This window comes from Epinephelus lanceolatus, chromosome 11 (assembly GCF_041903045.1).
Source record: "Epinephelus lanceolatus isolate andai-2023 chromosome 11, ASM4190304v1, whole genome shotgun sequence".
NCBI classification, from domain to species: Eukaryota; Metazoa; Chordata; class Actinopteri; order Perciformes; family Serranidae; genus Epinephelus; species Epinephelus lanceolatus.
In genome coordinates this window covers 34,599,890-34,607,435 of record NC_135744.1, presented here as the reverse complement: position 1 = coordinate 34,607,435, position 7,546 = coordinate 34,599,890, and the positions used below count along the sequence as shown (strand labels likewise).

Genomic DNA, 7,546 nt, shown 5'->3' with positions numbered 1-7,546 from the left:
CACGGACAAGGGCCCGAGCTGGCCAACAGATTCAAACCTGGAACCCTCTTGCTGCGAGGCGACAGTGTAAGCGTGCACCAGCCAGACGGGTCCATGTCATTGGTCTGACAGCCCATTGGTCCGACATCCCATTAGTCTGACAGTCCACAGTGCTGAACGGCTCCCGGCGGACGTATTTCTATCTTGATGGTGCGCCGTGACTGGCTCTGGGTCAGCTGGGAAAGGCTTGAGGCGAAGCAGGCTCACGGCTTATGTGTTTGCCACTTTCTTTTTCATTTTAACCCACACCATGATCTTTTCCTGACCCTAACCAAGTGGTTTTTGTGCCTAAACCTAACCAGACCTTAACCACAGGGCATCATGATGATTTCGGAACAACGGGACTTCGGAACAATGGGATGTCGGACCAGTGGGCTGCCGGACCAATGGGCTGTCGGACCAATGGGCAGTTCCCCAGCCAGACACCTGTGAAGCTATACATACATTATTATTTTTTGCTCTCCATCGTCATCAGGTTCACACACTGTCTAAAGTTGCCCTTTCATACATGTTGCACACAACAGGAGATTGTCCATGTCAGAGGCATTCTCACCTTTTGGAAGTATGCCATTTGGTTTAGACGAGGGTTGGCGCCTGGGCGGAACATGTTTATGTAGCTGGTTCGTAATATGGTCATAAACAACCAACTCTTGTTGTCTCTTGACTTTGTCTGATAATTTTGGTATTGTAACCAACAGAAGCTCCTGAATCTCGTCATCTCTCCAATTAGACATTTTCATTGGCACCTTCGTGTAAATGACTCTTCCTCTTCACCCTGTAATCTTCTGGTTTTGCGTCAGTCACATGATAGAAATGTCACCGACACGCCCACTTGCATGGTTTGAATTCTCCGGACAATTGCCTGCTCTGTTCACACACAGGCTCAATTGGATGTTATATGAACTTTGCAGTAGGTAGCTGGCAGCTGAAGTCTGTTGAATGACTGTTCCAACTGATTCAGACATTTGCGTTCTCACTTATACACGTCAGTAGATAAGTTTAGGGTTGCGTGCAAGCGTGAAAGGAGCTTTACAATAAAAAGGAGGAGCCAAGTATCTAACAAGAGCCACTGAATCTGATTTTTACTTCATAATTGATGATGCACACTTTATTCTTGGACGTAGTACATTTCTGAAACTGAAAAAGTTTTAAGGGGGAGTGTGAAGAGACCCATGAAGCTGAGGAGGTTAGGGTATCGGCTGTATCCCGTAACAAGTGGAGGTCAGGATGAAGGTGGTGTTATTTGTTATCTGGTGAAACTGTGAGAGAAAAAGTCAGTGCAGTTAGAAAAGAGAAAGCAAGATTAGAGAAACAACATAGATAGGAACACTTGGACAGAGAGGAGGAGAGCAAAGACGGGAATCAAAACAGTGTTTTGCAATACTTTTCTATGAGTGCATGCATGTACACGCACCGTCTTTCTTATGCATGCACACGTGTGTCTGTTCTCTGTTTGTGTCAGTACTGAGTGTAAGAGACTCAAGCCAAGAGATAAATGTATGAAATGTTATTGTGGCCGGGCTGGCCCTGCTCCAGAGGAAGTGCTTGGCTTTGACAATGCTCTCACCAGGAATGCACTGCAGGCCGCCGCCAAGTGGGCGTGTCGCTGCTCCGGGGTCGGAAGCCAAGTTTGGTCGGCTCAGTTTTGGCCCCTCCGACGCCTCAGGGGACTGTTCTGCTCTGCTGTTGTTCAGAAAGAGAGAGAACGAGAGGGAGAAGAGAGAGAAAAAGAGGGGAGAGAGGGTGTGGGTTTGTGTGTTCTTGTAAGCTTACTTTGTATAGATTTGAATGAGTGTGTTTGTGTGTGTGTTTTCCCCTTTGAGAGGAGGATCTGAAAGGAATGCAACTGTTCCTTTACACATGTCCACCCCCCCTTAGGCAGCCACAGGGCCTGTTGAAAACAGACACGCATCCGTGACACACACACACACACACACAAACACACACGGAGGTTGTGGAATGGAAGGAAGTATCAAACTACACCGGCAGAATACTTATCAAGACTGAGGAGCAAAGCTGCCCATTAAGATTCCAGACTTTCACTGCTTAACTTCTGCAATAAGAAAATAATAGGATCACAATAGAACAGAATAGAAATAAAATGTAGAATATCAAATTTTTAGGCTTCAAATGTTTAAAAATGTTTCTCCCTCTGCTGTAAATCTGAAAAACAAGACTGCAAAAAGTTGAAAAACTGATGCATGCATTCCAAAGTTGTATGTCTAAACTTTAAATACATACAGTAAAGTAACGCCACTGGTTTTCTTAGAAGATTATATTTTTGTCAAGACAAAAAAAAAAGTTAGAAAAATGTCCTCCTTTATGTTAGGAGGTGAGGAATTGAAATTCAATTAGAAATGCTGTTTGCTGGGGTTTAATTTGTTTTTCTTTTTCTGTGCTGCCCCTTTTGTTGACACCCCTGAAAGCTGAAATAAAACCCTCCCCCTGGGTACAGGGTTAGTATAATGGTGGTATAATGGGAGAAGGCTGTAACAGAAAGCAGTAAAGAGGCCGGTGTGGTGGAGGCCTCGGTGTGCTGCAGACTGGCAGTGCCTGGTGATAAGAGGCTGTGGCCTGGATGGCCTCTCTGAGGGGAAGTGATGCAAGACAGTAGCTCTTTGTTTAGTGGCATTACTTGGTCCCATGCCAGTGGCCCCACTGAATGAAATGGACCGGTTGGCTTGTTTGCTGGCTGGGTGACTGGCTTCATGGGTGGACAGGCTGACTGCCTGGCTGACTTGCTGGTAGGCAGGCAACTGCGGCACTAAAAATCGTGGCTAATCTCTCTTTTCTCTTCTTCTTTCTGTCTTTCTTCCTCTTTCGCCTCCTCGGGCTCAAAGGAACACTTAAGCCGTGAACTGGGAAATATTTAGTTCCATAAAAAATGCACCAGCACCACCGCTTTGGTTTTTGACATACTGGAAGTGAAAACTATTTGGATGTTTGACAATAGTTGTCAAGGCTGAAATTGTTTGTGAAAAACTTTAAGATGTTTTTAATTTAATATCTGCAGTCGTAGCTCCAGCACACTGAGGCTCTCATTGACCATTTTAGGACGGATGCACATTAAATCAGAAAAGCTTCTCAGAATCCCAAACAACCGCTCCTCCTTTGCGCCCTGTTCTCCTCCGACTGTCCCGGCAGCTCCTCTCCTCTCTGCTTTCCCCCGCCACTTCCCAAGTGTTGAAATGTGTGTTTTTCCTGCAGCTCAAGCCGTCCTGTCACACTTAGGTTCATTTTACTTTTGAATTCCACAGAGGAAAGAGAGGAGGGGAAAAGAGGGGGGGCAGAGGAGGAGATACTGTGTGTGTTTGGACATCTGTGCCTGTGTGTGTGTGTGTGTCTGTCTATGTGTGGTGGGAGGCGACATGATTTTACAATCTGCAGGTCTAAATGTCAGGGGGTTCCATTTCCAAACAGCGTGCACTTGCCATGTCTGCCCCATATAAGAGCGTGCATTCCTGCAGACCTGCGCAGGATCTCATGTGCGTACAAGCATTACGAACCCCTCCCCACCTCACTGCACACACACAAACTCTTCACTTGCCATCATCATCCTGCTCCTGAGTCACTAGCAGGAAGGCAACTCCTTGTGCATTTCCATCCACCTGTTTTTAGGCACTTTTTCAATATGCATAAAACAACTGAGTGGAAACACTGTAATTTAGAAAAATAAAAAGTTGAAATATTGCAGAAAAATGTGTTCATTCGAGATTTGACTGGTGCTTATATCATTACATCATCATGTGTATTCATCTGCAGTGGTTTAATGGCACCTGACTAAAGAATAGCTTCTTTGCATATAACTCCATACATCAGTGCATTATCTAGATGGAGGGTAGGCAACTGGAGGCAAAAACAAACAACACTCTAAAAATGCCTATGATTTAACTGTTTAGGATTGTTCCAGTCGATCATTTGAGAAAAATCTATGGTTACTTTAAATCACGAAAATAGTTGGATGTAATGGGGAGAAGTTACATAAAAAAGGATGCAATTATAATGTGCTGTGACGACTTCTTTGTGTTTTTAGCCATGACCCAGATTTTCAACGGTGTTTCTCCAGACCTTTGGGAACAGTTGATTTAGTAGGAAGAAATTAGCTTTGGTTAGCTAATATTAGCATGTAACGTTAGCCTGACAGCAGTGCATCCATGTAGCCTTCAGAACTAAAATATAAAAGAGAGTTTCACTCAAGCACATTTACTTCCACAGCCAAAAACAAGATGGCAGTCATTTCAGTTGTGGACCCAACGGCACACAAAACAATAGACCAACAGACACTTGTACACTTTCATCAGCTCATCGTATAATATTAGTAATGGTAACAATGTGTAGAGGACAAGATCATTTGCAATGATGATTGTGTCCACTAGGGATGGGCAAACGATCAAAATTCATTATTCGATCATCAAAAAAATTAACGATCAATTATCTATTAATTTCAAAAGAGAGAAAACAAAAGAGTGCAGTGCAGATTGTCACTGCAAGAGAGCGCAGCTGCCCCACTTTTTTTGCCTGGCGTAGGTCCGTCTGGGGGTCTCGTAGGCACGCCGGCTCGCCGGGCCTGTAGCATTGTAGGGGAAACACTGCGACTATTGGGCAAAATTATTTGTGTCAATCATCGATAATCGAAAACTGATGCCCATCCCTAGTGTCCATACCAGGCAAATTAGTCATGTTGAGGGCAAAAATCACTTTTCTTCATTTTGTATTGATCACATCCAACATGAGTTTCAATTTTCCGGGATACCTGCTGCCTTCAGGTTCATCTAACCCTTTTATGTAGTCAAATTCTTCTGTTTCCATTTCAGCAAATGGATTTATCACTTCCTGCACTCCAACTGAATTTAGTGCATCATAATAGTCACATGATCGTCAACAAGCTAGTAGTGCATCAAGCAACCAGGCCAACTCCTTATTTCCTTTCCATTTTATTTAGCTAATTTTCTGGAAATTTGGTTAAAATTTGTACTATATTTGGACGCAGACATGACTATTGTCTACAGGTTTATAAAGAGAATCATTTCCCCAAAAGCTATATTTTCATTTTGTGGCTGAGAAATTATAAAAACAAAACAAAACAACAACTTATATTTCTTTTAAAAGTGACAACAGCTAACAGTGTTAGCATTTCCAGATGATTACTGTGTCAGATGTTGCTGTCATTTGGATGAAAGACCAACAACTGTAGTTTCCAAAGTATAATGGGAATGTTGTAGAGACTGTCAAATGTATCCAACGACAACCAAAAAATATAACATGTTTATCTTTTCTTTGGGGCTTTGTGAGCTGTGAATTGTTTCCAATATGACACAAAACAGTACAGTGCCACAAGTCTGTTAGTTCAGCCGATTTTAGGGACAACATTTGTAGGGACTTTAGCAACAATTTTGTTGGACAGGGACTACATCTCATATTGTTTTCTCATGTAGTAATTTTGCCCCTCTATCTCCAAAGCTCTATCGTGGACAGATTGCAAAACTGTAATATTTATTTTTAAAAAATCAATCTGCATTTATAGATATTGTTAAGTAAAATAAAGAAAGAGGGAGAGGGGATGAATGGGGGGTGAAAGGAAAAGACAGCGAGGAACGTGTGTGTGTGTGTGTATCTGGGGGTTGTTGGGGGTGCGAGGGGGTTTGGTTGAGTGCTACACCAGATGTGAAAATGACTTTTGCAATATGTCATCTAAACAGCAAACTGCGGGGGATTTACTTGAGCTAACTTGAAGCACATAAGTGGTGGAAAGTCAAAATTACTGTTAGCTTCTTGAAAATCTCAAATGTATTCAGGGACCAGCTGAGGGGAAACATCATTCATTGCAGGAAACTGGCATGTGGTTTCCCCCATGGCCTCGGAGCATTGGTCTAACATATGTTACCCAAATGCAGGTTCACGCTGCAAAGGGGCGGCCCGCCCCTTTAAGTGGTATCTCGGGTCACATCGATGTAGGATGATATGGTGACTTAGCCGGACGAGTTCTGCCAGTTGTGAAACGCAGCAGCTGATAAGAAGACAAACATGAGATGGGTCAAGTCAGATTATGTCGCTTGGGGGTTTCACCTGATGATCCCTTTGTCCTGCATTATCGCAACACAAGCTCTGTTTTCAGTGCGACTCATGTAATGATGGACCAACCCACTCAAACACGCACACACAGAGGAGGTCACACGTGTCCTAACTGGAACAAAGTCCCATCCAGCCAGAGGGCGACTGACACACTTCTCTTTCTATCCCATCTAGTCTCTTTTTAAAAAGCACATTTACTGTATTTAAATGTCCTTTTCTCAGCTGTTTATTCAAATAACGAAAGTCACTTTTCATGTCTGCATGAAAGTACCAGCATGACAGAAATACTTTGCCATAACAACAGCTGACGTGTGTGCTGGGTGTGACGACCTTATTCTCGACACTGTACAATAACGCTGCAAATGAAGCAGAGCACAAACATGCAGCAGCAGTCTGACTAGCTCCCCGCCACACACACAATGCTGAGCAAATAAGAAAAAAAAAAACACAGTACACATGTACAGAATGCATTTTTTTAAAACATTAAAATATTAGTTTCAGCTGTTTTCTGGCTGGTGTTCGTTGCATTGTCTCCTGTGGTAAACCAAACCCTTTTGGTAGCACAGCAGGCCAAACCTCAGCACAAATAATTATTTGCATACACAGTTTCTGACCCAGGACTGGTTCCTCTGTGAATGCAGCCTCCCATAATACCAGCAGATAATAAATGGTTTCTTCTTCACCTGCCTGTGCCGAAGCTTCCTGTGTTGATGATATGTATGTGGCCCGATGGGGTGGAGATGACAATGTAGGTGTGGAGGAAGTCAAATGCAGGTGTTTGTGTGTGTGTGTGTGTGTGTGTGTGTGTTCGTGTATGTGTGTGTGTGCGCTGTCCCAGGTGGGTGCTGACAGACCGGCAGGTAAACAGGCAGGTTGGTCTCTGATCTCACCTGTTAGAGCAGACACTGCAGCGCCTGCAGGGCTTCTGCAGCGGAAACATGTTCTTTATGTGATGCTGGAAGGCCAACTCTGCTCTGCTCTGCTCTTCTCTTTATGTCTTCTTTTTTCCTTTCTTCTGCTCTGCCTTTCTCACACACACTCTGTGTCGCTCATTTGTTCCACTCTCCTCTCTCCCAGGTGCACTCGGGTAAACACCCAGGAAACAAGCGTGTGGAGGGGACGGGCATAAGGGGAGGAAGAACGCCTCGGGGTAACAGCAGCGCAGGTGGGCTGGGGGGAGGGGGTGGGAGGGTGATGACAGTGTGTGTGTGTGTGTGTGTTTATGTGTGTGTGTGACTTTGACTTGTGTGCTCCAGCTTCTTAAGGAGGTGCTTTGGGGAGAAAGGAATGTTACACATCCAGATTATAACAGACCACCCCTATAAACTAGAAGGAAGTCAGTTTAACCTGCGAGTCACACACACACACACACACACACACACACACACACACACACACACACAGCAGCCATCAAGCATAAGCTCTGATAGGAAGT

The 7,546-nt window shown here is 44.1% G+C and overlaps 1 long non-coding RNA gene across 1 annotated transcript; it reads right to left on the bottom strand.

The window, feature by feature from the left end:
* Positions 1-1,146: 1,146 nt before the first annotated feature.
* Positions 1,147-7,167, bottom strand: LOC144464590 (uncharacterized). Its single transcript, XR_013492273.1, has 3 exons — positions 7,002-7,167; positions 1,607-1,722; positions 1,147-1,298 (listed from the first exon to the last, which is right to left on the bottom strand). It is a non-coding gene; the product is annotated as an uncharacterized LOC144464590 (long non-coding RNA).
* Positions 7,168-7,546: the final 379 nt, after the last annotated feature.